Here is a 24,007-nt window from a genome sequence, read left to right as displayed (position 1 = left end):
CTCTATATTCGGCGAATATTGAAGAGATTCGTCCTGAGCTGCAACTAGAAATTATTGACCCGCAATGTGACAGAGAATATAGAGACAAATTTCAGAACAAGAAAAACATTTTGGAATTCTACAGACACTTCCCTCAGGATAGATTTCCTCATTTGCACAGACTGGCGGCTACAATAATGTCAATGTTCGGTTCCACGTATGTTTCTGAACAACTGTTCTCTGCAATGAAATGTAACAAGACGCGCCTGAGAAACGCATTGTCTGATCGAAATTTAAACTACACGCTGCGCCTACAGTGCACAAGAACAATTACTCCGAACATAGACGCAATTGTAAAGGGCAAAAAGTACAAGATAACCGAGAATCCCACACTTCAGTGACACCTTTTATTGTGTAACAGTTCACAAATTAATACGAATGTAGAGGCATACACTAAGCTAATAAAATTATGTGGCACGTGTAGATTCTCCTTCATTTGTTTCATTTGTCGCAGTAATAATTCGTGAGTGATATCCCTGCAGGCGGCCGCGGATTTACATTGACTGGCGGCAGCTTTTGTGTGTCCCACGTGACTCTCCCCACTCTCCGCTCTGGTCCGGTAGTGGGGGTAGCGTGCTCGCGCTGCTCCGTGCTCGCACCTTGCTGCTCACAGCTTGCTCCGTGAGCACGTATGTTGTGAAGCCCTGTATTAAGCAAACGTTTACAAAGTCACTATCACACTTAAAAACTCAGATTAGAGCAACGAGGGCAGTAATACAGGAACTGCTAAACTTGAGGATTGAATCTGTACCTGCCTGTACGAATTATTTAAATCTTAGTCTGGATTTTATACTTCAAGGAAAGATACCGATCTCTGCATTTCAGTTACCTTGAAATGCTTTAACATGTGTTCCAGTTCTGTCAGGTTACATATTATGAGCTGTACCCAGCTGACTAATGTTTGATGAAAAACTGCCATATTTGACCACTGCGTTATATGCTCCAGTCTGTTATGGCAATTTTTTCATCTTTGTTGATCAGTCACTTTGCAGGCCTGCTCTGAGTCAAACAATGGTAAATTTAACTGTAAGAAAAGAGTGAGTGGCACATTCATAAATGTTGTTTCACTGCCTCGCTTCCCAGAACGCTATCTCAATAAATTACATCTCATGATATGCCTTTCCAAGAGCCCATAGAGATTTTCACTCTTAAAACTATCAAAATTAGGAGCTGCAATACAGGGAAACGAGTTTGGGAAAATCTGATGTCAAACATACCGACTCTGTCCTCAGCCAGTTGGAATGTATGAAAGTCACACGACACGAAAGCAGCGCATTTGCTGCAGGAAATATAAAACTGTCAAGACACCTAAGTGAAAGTTTCATATTTTCTGCGAATTAATTAGCACTCTCACATCTCATTTGTGTTTATACGGAAACATTTATACAGTAGACATTCAAGATGACAATGTCAGGTCTACACGACTACAAACCACAAACTGTTTCGAAACAGCGTATCGAAACATTACATTGTATTGTTTTATTTGTTTCGAAACAGGTACGTGTTTCAGTTCGCCCACCTCTACTGTACTCGCCTGGGACGTGGGGACACCCCCGGGGTGCCGTGCTCACGTGTCAGAGGCGTGCGGGGCTGGCTGGCTGCACCGACGCCCTCTTCCTGCAGAGGCTGCGCGCGTCTTGTCCAAAATTAAATGGCTCTGAGCACTGTAGGACTTAACAGCTTAGGTCATCAGTCCCCTAGAACTACTTAAACCTAACTAACCTGAGGACATCCGTGCCCGAGGCAGGATTCGAACCTGTGACCGTAGCGGTCACGCGGTTCCAGAGTGAAGCGCCCAGAACCGCACGGCCACACCGGCCGGCGTGCCTTTACACTAGGGACGAACGGCGCCCACTAGTGAGAAATAGTGCCGATTCCAACTTATTTTGACTCATGACATCAAAATGGACATAGAACACTCTTCGAAATCTAAACATGCGTAAAATACGTGCCACAGCAAAATTTCTTGTTACTATAACATTGCATTTCTTCGGCTCCAGCAACTTACAACGATACTGTAACCTGTCCGGCTAGCCTAGACCTCGGGCTATGCAACACATGACTTTTCCACCACAGCAGACATTACAAAAAATAATATGGCAGCCATGAGAACATCACTGCGTTCTGTTGTGTCCGTGTGTGTGACGTCACACAGCACATCATTACGCCACGAGTCAATGTCGAAGTCCGGTATCGGCAGCTGCGACCTACTCCAGTTCAGACAGCCGCCTGTACTGAAGACACGGGTATATACAGGACGTACCGAGAGTTGGTGCTTTAACAGAAATGAAACCCGACGGGAGTCAGACAACTGTAGATTCCTTTTAACTGACTGACTACTGACTGGTTGATGACCAAACGGGCCACACAGGCGACAGCGAAATTTTCGCCAATCGCTTTTTTCTTCAACAGAGGCGGCTGGTCGGAAGTAAAATGCAGCTACTCGCCGATGTCCACTGTGGTCTGTAATTATCGTATGGCAACGCAACTTGGCAGATATGCTAACGCGTTAATGCGATACGAGTCTTCGCTGGAAAAAAGTTGTTCCAGTTTTGGTTACCAGGTGCGAATCTCTCGCTGTGCAACATCTCGCCGAAGTCTCCGGTGCTCACACTGAACGAATTGTGCAAGTGGCGGTTAATAATAAAATCAACATTATGCGTTCCTCAACTTGTTTCGCCCTTGCTGCCCACGTTCCGTTCCCAACCCATTACTTGTAGAAACATTTCCAAAACTGGAAATAATTTCTTTCAAGTGTAAATCCGTTCCTCATTGACGCATCAGTATAGCTACCGAGCTTCGCGGCCATACGACAGCTGACGGCCCATGCCGGACCTCCGCGAGTGTCTGAACGTCTGACAAGGAGAGGCGGCCAATTGTGAAATTCAGATTCGATTAGTACTGCGCATAATAAAAGCTCATGGGCAGAGGTGTAATGTGGCAAAGCACCAAGATGCACTTCTCAGCCGTTGTCGAGAAAATCGTCAGTTAAAAGAAACCGTTGCGGCGAAATACTCTCTATGATCAATTACTTTCTACAGCGTCGTGGCGCAGAGGTAAGCGCTCGGGTTCGTAATCCGAAGGTCGCCGGATCGAATCTCGCGCCATGCAACCTTTTTTTTTTAGTATTTGTTTTTTGTAATTCAAATGTGTGTGTATACACACACACACACACACACACACACACACACACACATATATATATATATATATATATATATATATATATATATATATATATATATATATTCCCGGCAATCAGTTGCAACAATTATCCATATAATAAGTTGTTGAAAGTCGTTTGTAGTGGAAAAACTGGCGACTTCGAACATCATTATGTTTTCCGCAAACAAAGTTGTATTTCACAAATATTATTTGCCTTCATAATGTTAACCACGTATAGTTAACGGAAGACGTAGAAACGATATTCCGAAACGAATACGTATAGCGTAAGTCAAACGTTCGAATTAGAATAGAGATCCCTCGAACACAAATTTGCTGTGGCAGGTATGAAATATAGACTCCGATACTCGCTCGTTACACTTTAAGGGCAGATGTTGAATGGGCCGAAACGAGCCACCGCGTAACAGCGTAGTTGCCTGCTAACTTCGAAAGAAGGTAGATGCGGTCCCTAGCGCAACTTATAACATCGTCGAAAACCAGTGCGGACGTGAGAGCTTTGGTACACCCTGTTAAACGGAAAAATGGAGGCGGTACAATTGGAGAGCGATCCGCCTTCACCAACATGCATAAGCAATTCATTAAATTACAAAAAAGTAATAATAATAAAAAAGTTCCATGGCGGGAGATTCGATCCGGCGACCTTCGGATTACGAACCCGGGCGCTTACCGCTGCGCCACGACGCTATAGAAAATTATTATTCGTAGAGAGCATTTCACCGTAACGGTTTCTTTTAACTGTCGATTTTCTCGACAACGACTGAGAAGTGCATCTTGGTGCTTTGCCACATTACACCTCTGGCCAGGAGCTTTTATTATGCGCAGTATGAATCGAATCTGAATTTCACAATTGGCCGCCTCCCCTTGTGAGTGTGGCCACCCAGTGGGGGAGCCCCGCCACTGCCTCAGCCTCGCGTCAGGGCGCTGCCTCGCCACCGTCTCCACCTGAGTCGCGGCTACTGCCGGCCCAAGTGCCGTGCCAAGCACCGCAATGAGGAAGTGTACGCAACTGTCACACACTTTGCCCGTGGACAAAACACCTAAAGAATTAAAAGCACCAAGAAACACTGTACACACTCCTCCTAAGATGTAACTGATCTTAGTGCCCTATTACGGGCAATCGATGTGTGACTCAAAGCGTGGATTCCACACATTTGCGAGTAACTGGCGGCCTTTTTATGAAACTGTTTTTCTGCTGCGGCTACTGTTCATCCGTCAACGTCACATTTCCCCACACTTCGACACAACTAATCTCGCTACACACGAGACGTTTTGGAGAGGTCTTTAATACGGTGTGCATCAATTGCGTTGCATATTTTCTGATAGACCAGTATAAATGCGAAAAGCACCACACAAACTTCAACGTGAAAAGAGTGAAAGCAATTTAGAGCACCGATATCGGGGTAATTATTATTCACAGAATTCGTGCGACTTTTATCAAATCATACTGTTCCTGCGACAGGTAAGAAAACTTAACTTCGAAAACCGGTACATCAACACACCGATTGTCCAAATTGAAAATTATATAGTTGTGGTACTCAAATTTGCGTTTTATGGCGATGTGCACTCTAACTGATACACATTTTCAGCACTGCGTCAGCAAGACGTTAGTGCCAGCCCGTAATTCCGAAACAGAGACTTAACATAGATAATGGGTAAGGCTTCATTAACAGTAAGTGGCTAAACGAAGTATTTACTATAGGTTTCAGTTAAATATAATTAGCAAATCTCTCTACAAATGTTACCATTCTGACGTGATTCACTCCTCTGACGGAAAGTGACAACAGAAATCTACCTCCACGTTCGATACTATTGCACTGGAAATGAGAAATTAAATCTCTACTCTACCGTCGTCAATAGCCTGCACACAAAAATTTACACTGCACTTTAATCGTGTCATTTGAACCTCAAGTACAGAAGTTGGTGACAGTTTCACAATCGGTAATATTCATTCTTTCGTCACTTACGATGCGACTGATGCGCAAGCACGACAAGGCACGCAGAACACGACGCGTCTCAGAGAGATCGCCGATGCGTTGCTTTGTCGACACACCAGGCTGTCTTATCAGACAAATATTAACACGAGAACGGACAGACAAAAAGCTGCAGCGTCGTGTAGTGCAGAAAAATTGTGGTGTGTTATCGCTTCCCTTTCATTAGTTGTCTCAAACTAGGAGACGTGACGTCACAGAAAGATAAACAACAATACGAAAGGTTTACTCCAAGAGGCACAAACATTACGATAAATTCTCAAGAATTCGTCAACTACTAATCAAATCTTCGCCTCAGTCTAACCAAGATAGTAAGCAAAGCAACAAATCGATCGCGCATCGCAACCTCAACTCCAGAGAATCGAAAAAGTAGTGAAATGAACGCGAGTGCTGCGTTTCATAGCCAGAAGCACGTCGGCATGGCGCCACGTGTTGTGATCCGCGAGTGGATTACATGATTCGGAATGCCCATGCACAAAACAACTTCCGACGTCTGATTACTTTCCAGACGATTTAACGTGTGTAATACTTGATATTAAGCCTGTAGGCGAGAAAAAGTTTTGGGACGATTTGAAATTATTCTTAACATGTTTTCGAAGTCGCCAAAACAAAAGCCAGTTTTTCGCACGGCTAAACGTGTGACATCATAACTGTACGACGATGTTAATTTTGCCGACACTTTGTATGGTGTGTGTGGACACTGTCTGCAAACTGTTGGTAATGTAGAGTCAGTTGCAATGAAGTAATAAACTAAAACGTTAAGTCTGATGCGGAAGGTGACCGCATGAGCGGCGAATATGTGCTACTTCACGTATATATGTGTGTGGGGGGGGGGGAGGGGGGTTACAAAAAAATATCTTAAGTGTTTTAAATGTCGTCCGGAGTTTATTGCAAATCGCTAACTGCCGTCATTCTGGAAGACTGGCTGAATAACGTCCGCGTATTTCAGCGCCATGAAATACGTCGCCTCGACACACGCCAAGTTACCAACTGTGGTACGTATGTTACTGTGTGGACCCCGTAATGTCAGATTATACCTCTGAATGAGTACGGTAGGACAAAATTTTAGATGTTTAAAGTCGGCAAAAATAAGCGAAATATTGAAAAACAAATTTTTGTCATCCCTGCAAACCGCTAGATAGGCAACCTGTAGCCGACCTCCGGTTCCAGGCTGGCGGTCCAGTGTTACAGACAACCACGGCTGTTGGAATCAGTGGCAGCAGACGCCGTGTCGCCATAGAACTCACCCAGTCACAAGTGCCGAATTTAATGGTTTTCGCAAACTTGCGTCCAACGAACATAATCAAGAACGCGAGGTTTTCATTTCAAATACCTTTGGCACGAGAATTCTGGAGAAATCTACACTGCCATCGAAATACTAGCCGACTGAATGTGGCGGTATTTTCCATCCGTTCTACCTTATTCTTGCTCAAGTTTTCACCGGTTAAAAGGCTCGAGCAAGGCGATAAATAACGAGCAATAAATTACTGAACACTCAAAGCAGTAATTTAACACCCTGATCGCGACCCCTTTGTTCGTAGCCATCGTCATTTTTAAAAGTAAGACAATATATTAGACAAGAGCAGTTCCTTGACGTTGCCCTTATTGAGTTACGCGACAAACCACACAAAAGCGTGCAGAACATGGGCAGCTTCCAGAAATTCCAGTAGCCAGCTGGCCGCCTTACCTTTCTCAGGTCGCACGCTCCTCTCCTCTCGGCCTCTCCCTCAACAGTCAACTCACAACTGTGAACTGGGCCGCACAGAGAGCCGGGGCGCGCGGCTGCCCCCACCCAGCTCTGACGTCACGGGGCGGCGTTGCCAGGCAGGCGAGGGGACGGCTGCGGCAGGGCGGGCGAGGCGTCGACGTCGGTGTCGGCACGGCCGGGCAGCCAGCGTCCCATCCACGCCACAGGCCGTTCATCTCGTCCCGCGCTATACAGCTGGTAACACACAGCCCCTCCTACATGGGGCTCCCAAAACCTGATTTTGTAAACCGATTACCAAATACCGCTTCCTGTGAACGCAAAGATGAAAGAAGACGCTGTATTTTGGTCACGGGTTGAGGACGGGTGTGGACAGATGATTTTCCGTCGCGATTCGTCTCGATCATTTGCTACGCCGGAAGTGAAGGACGGATGTAACAAGTTGTCGTTAAAGAACGTTAAAGTGCTATCAATGTTCAATTGTATTCATAGTTACGCATTAGCTATTCACTGTTGTTTGACAAATTTGTAGTAGATGCAACCGAGGTGGTGGCGTTAAGTTCCTATCGGACCAAACTGCTGAGCTCATCGGTCCCTAAGCTTACACACTACTTAATCCAACTTACACTAAGTTACGCCAAGGACGACACACACACCCATGCCAGTGGCAGGACTCGAACCTCCGACGGGGGGAGGCGCGCAGATGCAACTGACACTATGTCTTCAGACTGTTAGGGACAACAGTTAGAAGTAGCCGTCAGTTGCAACACAGGGTTCGGCAGGCTCGCTTTAGTGCCCTCCATTGTCTGTTGTTTGCTGCATGTGAGGGAAACTCGTGCCCGTTAATACGAGGAGAAGAAAGTGTTCTTCCTCTAAAACCATGAAAGGAGAGTTCCCTGTCGAAGTAAACCACGACTATACGAAGGTACAATGTACGCTGTGTCGTTCAGTATTTTTCATTGAACATGGGGGACGTGTCGACAAAACGCAACACATAAAGGGAAAGAAGCGACTGATCGCCGTTTCTGCGAGAATTTCTGGCAGCATAACTTTCTTTTCAAGTACGGATAAACTACAAACAGAGGAAGACTTTGGCGTATCAAGTTGAAAATGTTAGCGGTGGAAAAGTTGTGTGCTTGTAGGTGACGCAAAGGAAAACTTACGGCCACTTATGTGACACGTTTTGACAGTCGAAATGACGGACAGCCAAGAGAGGTAGCGTTCTTTGCGTTGACCTAGAACCATGAAACCATGAGACGTGGAAAGAAACAAAGCTTCACGCTGCGATTAAAGGAAAATAACGGAGAGTTTTTAATTTGTAATTACATAGCCTGGAAAAGTACTCTGGTTTTTCTTTTATCCGTTAGTCGTTTTCCATTTCGTTCTTTGTAGAGTCTTTTTCTGTGAGACAGTTTGGCGTATCAAACTGAAATTTATGTCACATACTACAAATAGAGGAACAGAAACGTATCGCTGCGGAAGAAGTCCTGTTTGGCTCCCATACCACAAAACACAATTGTTCTTTCCGTTCAATGAACAGCACCACTGTTTTCGTCAGAGGGCAGTTTGAGAAGAAATTTCAATGTTCTAAGACAAAGTAGGAGTCGATTTTAGTGAACGTTTTAAAAATGCTAAGTGTGTGTCTGTCATGGTTGATGCACGAAATCACGAAATCTTAAAGTTATTACTGATTCTAGCTAGATATTTCGTTCCTGCGAAAGGTGTTCAGTGCAAAGTAATCTGTCTTCCGAACACCGGTGGAGAAACTGCAGGACTATTAGCTGGGATATAGCCTGGATTAAAAAGGAAAAATACAGTTGACAAGAGTCTCACGTTTTGTGCAGGTAATTGTAATACCACCTTTAGTGGCCACAAGATGGGTGGAATAAACACTGTCTGTTCCTAACTGAACAGTGTTCTCGGGGTGAACATTGAAAGCATCCGTTGTGCAGTCCATGTGGTACACACTGGAGATCAAGTGCAGAAATAAGTTCTTCCCACTGACGCAGAAGCAACAGTGAATTAAATTTGTCAATATTTTGACATGGATGAACTGAAATCATTCTGTGATTTCCTTGATACTGTATACAAAAAAGTTCTAGGTAGCATTAAAACTAGATTGTTGACATTGTTGAGAGGAGTTTTTAAGAGGAGTTGATATGTATGAACCTTGGAAATCCTATTTTCTATCTCAGGGTAGGTGTCCAACGTTGCTGAAACAATTTTTCGAAAAGCCACAGTCACTTATTTGGTTTCATTTCACACAATGTCAATTCAAAATGTTTTTAAATTCAATCCAAAAGTTGCAAAAGTTAAAGAAAAAAGCCGTTAAGAGGAAGTTTGGCAAATTTCAAACTTCAATAATTTTTTCATTTTTAATTAACTTGGAAAAGAAAGTATTTTTACTCAGTCAAAATACGAGCCTGTTATCAGTTTATTTTAAGACACTCAACTGACTTATTTGAAAAAATGGAGTTCTCCTAACCTAAGGACATCACACACATCCATGCCCGAGGCAGCATTCGAACCTGCGACCGTAGCGGTCGCGCGGTTCCAGACTGTAGCGCCTAGAACCGCTCGGCCACTATTAACCAAGTCAAAGCTTTCGAAAGATATGTGTTCAGGTAAGTACAAAGTTACTAGCAATGTGCCTGATACAGTATGTAAATGGTCTACACATTTCTGATGCCTACATTATGGTTCATTTGATAGAAATCAATCTATAAATTTCTCAACGATTTGTTCATTAGATAGCAATCACTCTATAAATTGCTCACTGTTTTGAATTATAATAAGTTCTTGGAAAAACAATGAATTGTCGTATGATGCAATGGCATTACAAGAACGTTTTCAAGTGTCTTGTTAAAATACAGTTAAACGTCTGAATAACAGATACCTATGGCGAAACTATCCGCTTTAAGGAGTGTCCGCTAATGAGAAAAGGATAAAAATACAGTATAGAATACAGTACAGTCAATGTTCTGTAGACAGAAAAGGGCTCTACAGTTGAATAAGTGAAATAGTGCAAACTTACCTTTATTTAAGTACAGTACTACATTAGCATATCGCCACAGACATACTAAAATTTCTTTAATGCATTCAGGAAGGTTGGTTTGAAACCATCGCGTATTTTTTTCTGAACCAGGTAGTTATTTATAAATATCTTCAATATGTGTTTCAAATGTTAATGTTAACTGAGTCCTCTTCATCACTTCTTACATCTTCCACCGCCTGCTTACTTGTTAGTGGAGTAAAGTGCGATTGCATTACGTCATCTTCATCCTGATTTTGGTGTCGGTTCTCGACAGTGTCACCACACCATTCCTGATGAAGATCTTGTACGAATTCATTTATGCTAGTTGATGTACTTTCTGTGAACAGTGGATCATCGATATTGGCATGTCCCTCTGGTCCACCAAATTCCTCTGCTAAAGTGTGAACTTTAGGCTCGTGTCACTTGACGTTGCTTTCTCGGACACCGTCGTCAGTCGCTGAAGCACGGCCATCAAAAACGAACCCCACCTTCTTGAAACAGCTGCTGAGTGTGGTGGATGTTACTGGTTTGTAAGGTTGAAGAAATTCACAGAATTGCATCCAGTACGGTTATAGATTTTCCAAGTTCATATCCAGGTTCAACGCCGTGCATTCGAGACGAAATGTGTCTCAGCACATTCTGCCTCTCAAAACGCTTTGAAGTTCTGAACAATCCCCTGGTCCAGTGGCTGGCTACGTGGACTTGGACTTGGCGGCAAGGAGATTGTTTTCATATTTTTTAGTGCAGCATTTCAGTGGGAAGGGCATTATCCAAAAAATTGCTTACCTTCTTTGTCTGTCCATTCTCCCATCAAATGCCTGCAACCATTCAGTCAATTATTCCTCAAATCATCCGAGAGCATGTTCAGTTTACTCAAGTCAGTACCCTTCGCGGTGTCGGCAGTAATTAAAGGCTCGGCACATTCGCCCGTTTTATTAACACACAGTAGAGCAGTGAGTCGTTCTTTTGAAATTTTACTTCCTGAACAGTTTTCACCTTTAGGGGCCACGTTTTACTCTATAGAGTTCTGAAGGAAACACCAATCTCGTCACAGTTGAAAACACCTCTTTCTTCATAACCCCCACAAATTCCTGTTATCCTTTTTTGCCAGTCTGACGCGGTGTTTTCGTCCACTGGACTGGACTCGCCTCACACGGCTAGAAAAGAGATGATGTGTCTACTCCTAAATTTGTCAAGCCGCCCTACAGGTGCCTTAAAATCGTTAAGACCCAACTCCTTGGCGATTCCGAGTGCTTTTTCGCGGATCAGAAGTCCACAAACTGTCGAGGTGTTGCTGCGAGCGCGTCAGAACCATTCGGCTGCCGACTTTTCAGCCTGCTGTGTTGGGGAAACCGCGCTTACTGGTGAGGTCATCGTTCCCAGTCCACGATTTCAGAATGCCACTTTTGTACCTTAAAATGTGACTGGTCGGTGTTTTTCCAGGTCTGGATGGACTTTTAAGTGCGCTTTTGGCCGCTATTGGGTGCTACTTTTAAGTCTCCTTTGAATGAAGTGTTACAGGGTAGAGTAGTGCAGACCTCGTTCAAAATGCGAAAAATTGTTTTAATCCAGAAACGCCCTGGACTGGCTTCCCCTGCTAGCTTTCGCCCAATTACTTTGTTAAACTTTGATTATAAGACTGAAGTGAGGATGTCGGCTCTGATGGAGATGATCGTTGCCAAACATCAAGCTGCGTATCTGGTCGTACCATTCTTACTCCTATACTCGAGTGTCGTGACGTGGTTTCGGTTGCTGCTTGTAACGTTCGTCCCTTGTGCCCTTGCTTTCCTAGGCATTGATAAGGCATTTGGTCGTGTTAATCACGACCTCTTGCTTCGGATTCTGGAGGCAGTTGGTTTTACTGCTGACACATGGCGAGTGCTCTCAACTTTTTTTACAGGTATTTCAGCTTCGGTGGTTGTTAACGGTCAACTGACACCCCCGATAAATATCCATCGGGAAGCGCCCCAAGGAAGCCATCTGTCAATGACTTTGTGTTGTCTCTGGAGCCCCTACTTCGGAGCTTAGCATCCCAGTTGAAAGGTTGGACGCTTTCCGGAGGGACTATAGCTGTTGGTGCATACGTAGATGATGTGATGGTTCTACTCCGCAATTCTGCGGAGATACCTCGACGGAAGGCTGTAAGGGATGATTATTGTCGGAGATCACGTGCACTACTTAATGAAGGTAAATGCAGGCTTCTTACTTTGCAAGGCTTTGATGACGCAGTTGTTCCATGGGCTACTGCGGTGGATCGGCATACGTCTCTCGTTAGCATAGTTGATCGTTGTCCACTCAAAGTGGCGACGCTCAACCTGAAGTCTGATACGGAAAAAATTCACGGCGCGATACTAGAGCATGAAAGGCGTTTTCTTACTCTGCTCCAGAAAGTCCGAATACTGGATACATTCGTTTTATGCAAAGCTTATTACGTGGCACAAGTTTATCCGCTTCCCTCGATGATGGCGAATAAACTGCAGCTACTGTCTGGTCGTTTCTTATGCAGCAGACAATCTTTCGCCTACGGTATGAGGTGGTTACAAAGCCTCGTTCTTTTGGGGGGGTTGGGCCTGGCTGACATACGACGGAAGACGCACATGCTATATGTGCGACGCACTGTTTTGACGATAACTCAAGAAACTCACACATTCACGTCTCGGTTATAAAAGTTAAACGAACAATTTAATAACAAGGGATCTGTTCTCAAGCCTGTAATTGATGTATACGACAGAGAATTGTACTGAATAATTGTTATTCAAGAAAGAACACCTCAGGCAAACGGGAAGTGGTCCAACGATATGCACTTGAAATACAGACAAAAATAGCCACATCCACGAACTAAACTGTAATCAAAGATAAGCAATACAAGAAATACTCACCAGCTCAAAACAGTTCAGAGTCCAAGATGGTGATTTACAGATTATCACACACGATTCAAAGAATAGTAACTAATAATCTGTCTATCCTCAGTTACGTAAAACAAGTGGAAGAAGCAGCAGTCCTACTCTGGAGCACGTGCAGACCTCTCGACACATACAGTCCGTTGAGAAGTTTGAGTATGGGAGGGGCCATACAGCGCCCAGAATCAAACACCTGCATCATCGAATACCGCTCGTTGCCGCATCCAGGTCTCTCTCCTTCCAGAACTCGCTCTCTTAAGCTCCTCACTCGAAATGTTCCGATCTCGACTTGACTCCCGTAGTGATGCGCAACTGTCCCCTCTTCGATTGGCTGAAACATGTACAAAAATACATCATTATTTGACTCAAATTCGCCACTTCCCGGACCAAAGATACACTGTAGCGCCAAACAAACTGGTATAGGCGCGTGTATTCAATTTTTTTTTTTTTTTTTTTTTTTTTTTTTTTTTTGTCATCCGTCTACTGACTGGTTTGATGCGGCCCGCCACGAATTCCTTTCCTGTGCTAACCTCTTCATCTCAGAGTAGCACTTGCAACCTACGTCCTCAATTATTTGCTTGACGTATTCCAATCTGTCTTCTTCTACAGTTTTTGCCCTCTACAGCTCCCTCTAGTACCATGGAAGTCATTCCCTCATGTCTTAGCAGATGTCCTATCATCCTGTCCCTTCTCCTTATCAGTGTTTTCTACATATTCCTTTCCTCTCCGATTCTGCGTAGAACCTCCTCATTCCTTACCTTATCAGTCCACCTAATTTTCAACATCCGTCTATAGCACCACATCTCAAATGCTTCGATTCTCTTCTGTTCCGGTTTTCCCACAGTCCATGTTTCACTACCATACAATGCTGTACTCCAGACGTACATCCTCAGAAATTTCTTCCTCAAATTAAGGCCGGTATTTGATATTAGTAGACTTCTCTTGGCCAGGAATGCCTTTTTTGCCATAGCAAGTCTGCTTTTGATGTCCTCCTTGCTCCGTCCGTCATTGGTTATTTTACTGCCTAGGTAGCAGAATTCCTTAACTTCATTCACTTCGTGACCATCAATCCTGATGTTAAGTTTCTCGCTGTTCTCATTTCTGCTACTTGTCATTACCTTCGTCTTTCTCCGATTTACTCTCAAACCATACTGTGTACTCATTAGACTGTTCATTCCGTTCAGCAGATCATTTAATTCTTCTTCACTTTCACTCAGGATAGCAATGTCATCAGCGAATCGTATCATTGATATCCTTTCACCTTGCATTTTAATTCCACTCCTGAACCTTTCTTTTATTTCCATCATTGCTTCCTCGATGTACAGATTGAAGAGTAGGGGCGAAAGGCTACAGCCTTGTCTTACACCCTTCTTAATACGAGCACTTCGTTCTTGATCGTCCACTCTTATTATTCCCTCTTGGTTGTTGTACATATTGTATATGACCCGTCTCTCCCTATAGCTTACCCCTACTTTTTTTCAGAATCTCGAACAGCTTGCACCATTTTATATTGTCGAACGCTTTTTCCAGGTCGACAAATCCTATGAAAGTGTCTTGATTTTTCTTTAGCCTTGCTTCCATTATTAGATTTAACGTCAGAATTGCCTCTCTCGTCCCTTTACTTTTCCTAAAGCCAAACTGATCGTCACCTAGCGAGAGATATGTAAACGGGTACAATACGGCGCTTCGGTCGGCAACGTCCGTATAAGAAAACAAGTATCTGGCGGAGTTCCTAGGTCGGTTACTGCCGCTACAACGGCAGGTTATCAAGATTTAAGTGAGTTAGGACATGGTGTTATAGATGGCGCACGAGCGATGGGACACAGCATATCCGATGTAGCGACGAAGGGGGGCTTTTCCCGTACGACCATTTCACGAGTTTACCGTGATAATCAGGAATCCAGTAAAACATCAAATCTCCGACATGGATGAGTCCGGAAAAAAGACTTTGCAAGAACGGGACTGAAAAGAATCGTTCAACGCGATAGAATTGCAGCGCTGCCGCAAATTGCTGCAGATTTCAATGCTGGGCCAGGAACAACTGTCAATGTGCGAACCATTGAACGAAACATCATCGATGCGAGCTTTCAGAGTCGAAAGCCCACTCGAGTACCCCTGATGACTGCACGACACAATGCTTTACGCCTCGCCTGGGCCCGTCAACACCGACTTGGTCAATTCCAGCAGCACAATGCGGCACCCCGCACGTCCGGAATTGCTACAGATTGGCTCTAGGAGCACTCTTGTGAGTTTAAACACTTCCGCTGGCCACCAGATTCACCAGACACGAACATTACTGAGCATATGTTGGATGCCTTGCAACGTGCTGTTCAGAAGAGATCTCAACCCCTCGTACTGTTAAGAATTTATGGACGGCCCTGTAAGATTCAGCCGGCCGGAGTGGCCGAGCGGTTCTAGGCGCTACAGTCTGGAACCGTGCGACCGCTACGGTCGCAGGTTCGAATCCTGCCTCGGATATGAATGTGTGTGTTGTGTGGCGTTCTTAGGTCAGTTAGGTTAGGTAGTTCTAAGCTCTAGGGGACTGATGACGTCAGAAGTTAAGTCCCATAGTCCTCAGAGCAATTTGAACCATTTTTTGCCAGATTCATGATTTCAGTTCCCTCCAGCACTACTTGAGACATTAGTCGAGTCAATGCTGCGGTTCTTCTGCGTGTTACCAGTTTGGCTCTTCAGTGTATATTACAACAATATTCGATACAGAAATGTAATAAACATTCGGTCACACTCAGACCATTCACAATGCCCGGGATTAGCCCAGCGGTCTCGGGCGCTGCAGTGATGGACTGCGCGGCTGGTCCCGGCGGAGGTTCGAGTCCTCCCTCGGGCATGGGTGTGTGTGTTTGTCCTTAGGATAATTTAGGTTAACTAGTGTGTAAGCTTAGGGGCTGATGACCTTAGCAGTTAAGTCCCATAAGATTTCACACACATTTGAACCATTCACAATAAACAAAGATTTGTAGAGAAATAAGTAAGCCAGTGTTGTTGCGCAAGTACTTTCCCGATAAATGACAACAGATTGTCGTTGGATATTTTTGAAACAATTATTTAGACCTGTTTGTGAGAAGCGTCTTTTGGCAGTGTTTTACAAAGTTGGTGCCAGCTAACACATCCGTCTGATCACTTCCTACATTACCACTGTGTTATATTTGTTATTTTAGCTCCGTTACGGAACAGGAGGCAAGAATCTGTGACGTACCTCGGATTACCTGCAGGTGTGGGGAATTTCATCTGTGAGGGGACGGATGTTTTTTCCTCAGTCTACGTTTCGCTCGCTTTTAAGCGGCGGCTGCACTCGGCCGACAGGGCGAGTCTGGGACCTTCCCGGAAGGACGCGAGCGCAGTGAGTGAAAGCGGCAGAGGGCCCCACGGTCACACACGGTCCGCCTCTTAAGTTTCCCCCGCTCCGCGACGGCCAGACCGCTTCACAGGCCTCTCGCCGCGTTGCTGTCAGCCTCTCTTTGTGTCGGCGGAGCAGACCGCCGGGCTGCGCTGCTGGCTGTGCCAGAGTTCGCAGAAACCGCCCACCGGAGGCGCACCCGCAGACCCACTCGTCCGTCCAGGGCGACACCGGCTGGCGGCCTGCCACGCCTGCCCACGTCCGGGGCCGCCTCTCGGTTTTGGAGGGAACACAGAACGTCTCAGTCTGGGCCACGACTCGTGCCGGTTTTGAGAATGAGATTTTCACTCTGCAGCGGAGTGTGCGCTTCTGTAAAGTTTGGTAGGAGACGAGATACTGGCAGAAGTAAAGCAGTGAAGACGGGGCGTGAGTCGTGCTTGGGTAGCTCAGTTAGTAGAGCACTTGCCCGCAAAAGGCAAAGGTCCCGAGTTCGAGTCTCCGTCCGGTAGACAGTTTTAATCTGCTACGAAGTTTCGTGCCGGTTTTGTTTCTACGGCAGGACTGGCAATTTGCGAGTCGAACCTGGCGTTCTAGTATCCTGTGTCAAGATCCTAGTTTTAATTTTGTCCTCACACCAACACTGAAGAGTCAAAGAAACTTGTATCCCTACCTAACATCGTATAGGGTGGCTCAGAGCACGCATAAGTGCCGCAACACGACGTGCCGTGGACTCGACTAATGTCTGAAGTAGTGCTGGAGGGAATTGACGCCGTGAATCCTGCAGGGCTGTCCGTAAATCCGTAAGAGTACGAGGAGGTGGCGATCCCTTGTGAACAGCACGTCGCAAGGCATCCCTGATAGGTTCAATAATTGGCCAAGCCCTTTGGAATGCACCATGGACACGAATGCGTGCAGGTGATCAGACAGGGTGCTTACACACGTGTCAGAGTCGTATGTAGACGTATCAGGGGTCCCAAATTACTCCATCAGGACAGCCCCCACGGCATTACAGAACCTCCATCAGCTTGCACAGTCTCCTGCCGACATGTACAAGCGTCTCTTCCAGCCTTCAACAGTCAAATGTCGGTGTTGACGGGTCCAGGTGAGGCATAAAGTTTTGTGTCGTGCAGTCATCAAGGGCACACGCGTGGTCCTTCGGCCCCAAAAGCCCATATCCGTGATGTTCCGTTGAATGATTCGCACACTGACTCTTGCTGATGGCCTAGTTTTGAAATCTGCAGCATTTCCCGGGTGGTTGCACTTCTGTCACGATGAACGATTCTGTTCAATCGTCGTCGGTCCTGTTCTTGCAGAATCTTTTTCCGGATGCAGCGACGTCAATGATTTAATGTTTTACTGCATTCCTGATATTCACGGTACACTCGCGAAATGGTCGTAGGTGAAAATCTGCACTTCATCGCTACCTCGGAGATGCTGTGTCTCATCGATCGTGCTCCGACTATAACACCACGTTCAAACTCACTTAAATCTTGATAACCTGCCATTGAGGCAGCAGTAACCGATCTAAGAACTGCACCAGGTATTTGTTGTCTTATATAGGCGTTACCGACAGCTGCGCCGTATTCTGCCTGTTTGCATATCGCTGTATTTCAATACACATCCGTGTACCAGTCTCTTTTGCGCTTCAGTGTATTTTGGAGGGATTGTCTCACAATTTCTGTAGAGATTGTATTTATGAGATATTTGTCACCTCATCAGTGTATGTACAACAGACAGAGAAACTATTGTTCGGCACTCCTTGTGCCTCCGTATCAGCGTGCATCCTCTCCAGGGTGGTGGATATCACAATTGTTCCCTTTTTAATAATGACGGATATAGGTAAGTCAGCGCCAAATAAATCCCACCACATGCTAACTTCCGACTTCGAAACAAAATATTCCGTGACAGACGGATACATAGAGGTGGACCGCTTCCTCGGCCTACACGATCTCGAGACGTACCCCCACAAGTCTTTCAGTTGTGGGGGCATTGGAAAGCTCCTCTGTACGGCACCCCGGTACGAGACGTACAGAGTCTCCGTGAACGTTCTGTGCAGGGCTGTGAAACAATTTGCAGTTGTCTGGGGCAACGTCAGCGTTTCAGGGATTGCGCGCGTCAGCGGGTTGATCAATGTATCCCTGTTCACGGTGGGCATTTTGAACACTTAATTTAGGAGTGTGTTTCATACTGTGGCAGTGTGTCCTTTTTGCGAGTGTTTCGAATAATTAATGTGTTGAAAAGCTCTATAAACTGAGCTCTAACTTGAAGCGTTTCCGGGCCAACGTGTGAGGAAAGCTTCCTGAAAGTTTGTCCACGCGATTCTGTGACGCCCTGCAGAGTTGGTGGGCGTCGTCGCCATCTACCGGAACGAGACGACAGCTGTGGCCGCCAGAGCGCCGCTGCTCCCCCGAGCTGCGCCACTGAGGGCCGCCACTCGCCCCGACCCCAACCCAAGTTGGTTGGTTGGTTGTTGGGATGGTTAAGGGGGACTAAACAGCTAAGGTCATCAGTCCCCCAGCCCAACCCAAGTCTGCTGTCATTTGAGACGCAGCACAACTCGAGGAATATCGGAGATATACAAGCAATACACGCTGACATCAAATACACGATGAGTATAATTTTTATTAAACACTAAACGTATGTTCGTAAGTGCTGTGTATACAATCGCACTGCACGTTGTACGAGACAATACCGGTGGAATTCGAGTCAACGGTTGTTCTCGGCTTCTTAGGCTGAATAAGAGCGCGCAGTGCTATACGAACGTCTGTCCCCGAGGACTATCTTGGGCTGCGTCTTGGGTGCAGTGTTATCCTGTTTTATGGTGCCTGTAAACATTCGAGCAAATTATACAGACTGCGACATGTCACTGCACAGATAGCGTGAATTGTCCCCATGCAGAGGACATGAACATAAATACTACTTACAGTAATACAGAGTCTGCAAATGCTTCATTTGTTGGGCAAAAGCCAGTGCTCGTCATTTGGATTTTTGGTGCCTACTCTTACCGTGGAAACAATAAACTACTGAGATAAGTTTGTTACTACAAGTTAGAGAATATGAAATTTGATTACTTAGTTTCCAGTGTTAAAATTGATAACATTGTTCTTTTACCAAATTGCGGGAAGACAGCTTTCCTAATTACTGAACTGACACTGAAATTAAAATTTCCTGCCTCCAGTATGCAATTTTTTTCCGAGCGCATTTTCTGCGTTCACATTCCTGCTTTCCACACACATTTCGCACATTTTCAATCAGAATCTATTTAGGTTGACATAGCTACAAATGTAAGTAACATTTATAAATGTATAGGTCAAAGTAAACAGCGGCTTCAGTTATTGTCATCGCTTCTCAGTTTTGGTTATTGATAACTTGATACCAGTGTCTGAGTTTAATTTGTACATATCAGGTATGTTCTTTCCAACACTTGGTTTATACTCAGGTGTATTTGTGGTTTTTTGTTTTTACTCACTGATCGCTACGTAAAAATTTTTTAACTTCCAGGAATGAAGATGATCACTATGTGATCGAAAATCGATTCTGCCATCAATAAAACTTCAATATTACGGTCAACACTGACCTTCCTTTTAATTTATAAAAGTGTTTGCAATTTTCTTTATATTTAAATATAATGGCGGAAAAAATCAGAACATAATTACTGTAGAGTAATGAAATTTCGAAATCAAATGGCTCTGAGCACTATGGGACTTAACTTCTCAGGTCATCAGTCCCCTAGAACTTAGAACTACTTAAACCTAAATAACCTAAGGACATCACACAGATCCATGCCCGAGACAGGATTCGAACCTGCGACAGTAGCAGTAGCGCGGTTCCGGACTGAAGCGCCTAGAACCGCTCGGCCACTTTGGCCTGCAATGAAATTTCGGGAATACGTTTGTCTGGGTAAGATATTTAAGTGATTAATCCTGCAAGGTCACAGGTTGATGTAAGTGCGAGATAAGCCATTGCGAATGCGAAGTGCTGATACATCAATGACCGGTGTAACCGCCAGAATGTTAAATGGAAGCGGCAAAACGTGCATTCGTTGTGTTGTACAGGTGCGGGACGCCAGTTTGTGGGCTGGAGTTGCATGCCTGCTGCACCTGCTCGGTCAGTGCAGGGACGGTTGACGCTATCTGTGGATAACGCCGCCGTTGGATCCTGCAGGTGTAGGTCCGGTGTGTTGAGCACGCAGACGAGCTGGTCGGAGGTGCTCGACTGGCTGCCTCCCGAGCTGCACCCAGCCGTCAGCAGCGCAGAGGCAGAGCCAGCCGTCATAAGGAAACAGAACAGTCCTCCATCTTGCTCTCGCTCCAGGCCTCTGAAGTCGCAAATGGCGGTGGTTTGTGGAACGTGCCGTACAGGGCGTCTGGCTCGGAGCTGTCCTCGAAGTAGCCGACGTCTGGCAGTTAGGCTGGCCGCAAGGTGAGACGCAGGCCCGTGAGGTGACGCAGGGTGACTCACGGTGAGTTTTTGCGAACCACACAACTGAGTGGTGCTGCCCCCGCACGTTAGAGCGCAGCGTGACGTGGCGCAGTTCCTGCGCTCGGTGACGCTGCGGACCTCAGTCTCCTGTACGCAGCTTACTGCGAGGCTCACGGTGGTTCTGGCTGTTGGTAGTTCGAAATGGAGGAAAAGCTAACTCAAGCCGTACGTGTTCGCAAAGTTCTGTACGATAAAAGCCATGAAGATTACTTGAAAACGAAGCTGAAAGAAAGCTGAGAAGTGGGAGGAAGTGGCCAAGGAAACGGACACACGAAGTGGTAAGTTGCATTGCAATTCGTTGTTAACATTCTACATTGACATTGTTAAAACTCTGTAGCAATTTTTCGTGATGTGCTCTGTCCTGGTTAAATGTTTATCAAAAAAAAAAAAAATGCCTAGGTTCCTTACAATATCATTCCTTACTAGCGTGTAGCCCTCCATATCTACCAGTGAAAACGGAATAGATGGATTTAACCACGTCTTTGATATCAATATAGAACGAAACTATCGTCCGAGTACATTTCTATATATACAAATTTTATAATGGGAAAACATAGTTACGAAAAATCGTCAAAAATTACATGTATATAGGATATATAAAATATATTAAAGAAATAGGTACCTAAAAAGCATCCTGTATTAGAATGCAACGTTGTGTCAAAATTTCAAAGCAATCGGTCAAGAGTTTTCGGAGGTTAGTGCCTATACACAAACCAACAGAACATTTTTATATATAGAGATACATGTTCATCATAATAGCTTACCTTAAAAACCCATCTAGTTTCTCCTTGGTTCCAATGGGCCTTGTAGCGTTGCATCCCTGTCTGTCAATTTCAGTCTTGATGAGACCATGCACTTCTTGGAATAGATCACGGTTTAATCTAAAATAGTTCGTGAATTTTTCATCATCAAGTTCCTTAGTTAAAGTGAATTCCCCATGACCTAGTCTTCTTTTCATGTACGCACTTTTTTCTGCGTTTTGGTTCATCAATACGATGTAACACACCGTTTCGAACTCAAACTCAGAATCGGAATCCGATTCTGAACTTGTATCTATTAACACAGCAGAAGTAGTCGCCATCTCTGCCAGAGCCGAAGTTCCTCAGCAAACTGCGTATTGAAACTGCGATACAACTTGCGATGACTGTCGCCGTGACTCACGCTGCCGTGAGGAATTCGGCTTGAGCCCCCCTGCGTCACCTCATGGGCCTGCGTCTCATCTTGCGACCCCGCCTTAGCGCCAGCTGCTGCTCAGATTATTGCTGCAGCTGCAGTGCGAGTCAGCAGAGCCGCACGCCGAACGGTCAATCTAGGCTAGGCGCAAATTGAGAAGCGTATAGCACGTGTGACGTGACACTAGACTACAGCGCGACACGCACGTGCCGCACGGGTCACGCGGGTGCAGCGCATATTGCGACGCGTAAACCATACTTCGCACGCGCCGACTGGCGACGCTCTGCGCTGACTGAACCGAAGCGCGCGCAGCCTCTTATCTTTCTCAAACGATTTTACAGAAACTATTCTCTGAAAATATATGATTTTTGCCTTACTTGTAGCGTTATATGTCAGCTTCGTGCCCATCACCTCGCTAATGACCATTCTTATTGTGACGTACACATTTTAGTAAGACACTACGCAAAACTCAAAAAGTTTGCAACGAAAATTAGGGGTCGCTACGATTTTGCGTTTGGTGCGTATTACACCATATGTTGCTGCGTATGAAATTTAGCTAACATGCTGAATTTTTTTTTAGACTTGGGAGGAGATCTCTATCTGCCTCCGATCTCGAGAAAATGGATCCCATGTAGCGCGCTCACTTCCAATCTCACGCCCGCGAGAATGAAATACTCGCAACATCTCTCGTATCTCCTAAACCGCTCGAGACATCGAAACGAAAGTTTGGCGAATGATAGCACACAAGGAGGAGAGTGTTTTGCCAATTATTAAACACACGGAACTTTCTTATCTATGGCGATATATCACTACTTATACTTCTTTTTTTATTTATTTCAATCCAGTGACTGTAATTTTTTAAGAGTTATCGACAGCTAGCGAAACAAGAGCTTCCTAGTATGAAAATAAACATGAAATTTCTTCTTTTATGTTACTGAAAACCGATACAATGAGGTTGAGCTCTGTAATTGCCAATTACTTGTTTAATGAGGTCCTGCGTTTCGGAATTCTGTCTCAATAGCTGCTGTGAGATGAGTTTGGGAAATTACATTGTGACAAAGGAAGTACAATTAAACCAGTCACCAAGAGAAATGTGGCCTTTACTCATAAATGGTGATGCTTCTTCGAATGAGAAAAGGTTAACAACTCACACAAAAACAGATTGGCAATTCTGTTTGAATTTTGGTGGAATCCCCGTAACCCATCGTATTTTTAACACTGAGCGACGGGAATGGCAACTTACCAAAGGATTTTATTCCTTCTCGTGATCTGAGCAGTATTAAAATAATGACGAGCGTTCCTTCAGGCGGAATGATAGGCACATGCCAGATACTGTTTACTCACCTAGGGCTTGCCAAATTGACAATGCGTGATCGCGAATAAAATTGTTGTTATTGAGAAAAATAAACAATTCATCTGTCGCACAACACAATGGTCAGTGTATTGTCAGCAGCGAAGGATAATGCGCGCGACAGGAATGCACAAGCTAGCCATGTGTGCCTTGTGAGATGGAGTTCGAAAAACATTGTCATGAAAGTAGATCTGCCTTTGTCAGCAGCACATTTCAACAAATTAAATATATCTAATCATAACACTCTTTTAGGATATTCCTACTTTCGTAATAATACCGACCATTTTCTTCATTTGTCTAGCCTGTTGTTGTATAATTAGTTTATTAATGCCGATAATGTCCATGCAACAATTGAAATGCTTTTTCTCATCACGGCGAACCAATTAAACCATTGTTATTTGTGACTGCTTTTCGACTGTTTCTAGCTTGCAGTGGAAATATGTTGTTCACATACATGTAGTGCAGTGTGTCGTATTACATTATTACATCCATATCAGAGTAATCACAGTGAGACTTCTATACTTCAGATCTTGGACGCTTTTTACCACAAGCACAAAGGGATCACACCTGTGGAGATTATCCCTTTCTAAATTTTTGTAACAGATCGTAGAGATACGCTAGCTTACTAGGCAGCGAGAATATAACCTTGCTTTACTTTCCTGCCTTGATTCTTAATCACATGATTTTATAATATTCCTTGCTCCTTTATTCACTACCCTCTGTCCCTTCTTGCGATCTGAAAACATAACGGAGGCATATGGTGCAATTCCAGCGGCCAATGGCTCATCAGTTAC

At 44.8% G+C, this 24,007-nt stretch overlaps 1 protein-coding gene across 2 annotated transcripts in view; it reads right to left on the bottom strand.

Moving 5' to 3' along the window:
• The window catches only part of LOC126212947 (ankyrin repeat and protein kinase domain-containing protein 1-like), a 578,958-nt gene that overhangs the window by 73,733 nt on the left and 481,218 nt on the right, over positions 1-24,007 (bottom strand). Inside the window, exon 1 of one of the 2 annotated variants that reach the window (XM_049940465.1) lies at positions 6,898-6,950. The exons of the other annotated variant lie outside the window; for it this stretch is intronic. The gene's annotated coding sequence lies outside the window, so the exon portion shown is untranslated. Of the gene's footprint in view, positions 1-6,897; positions 6,951-24,007 lie in introns of those variants that run through there. 2 annotated transcript variants of the gene reach the window in all.

Source organism: Schistocerca nitens, chromosome 11, assembly GCF_023898315.1.
Source record: "Schistocerca nitens isolate TAMUIC-IGC-003100 chromosome 11, iqSchNite1.1, whole genome shotgun sequence".
Lineage (NCBI taxonomy): Eukaryota > Metazoa > Arthropoda > Insecta > Orthoptera > Acrididae > Schistocerca > Schistocerca nitens.
The sequence above is the reverse complement of the archived record's forward strand: the minus strand, read 5'-3'. Positions and strand labels throughout refer to the sequence as shown.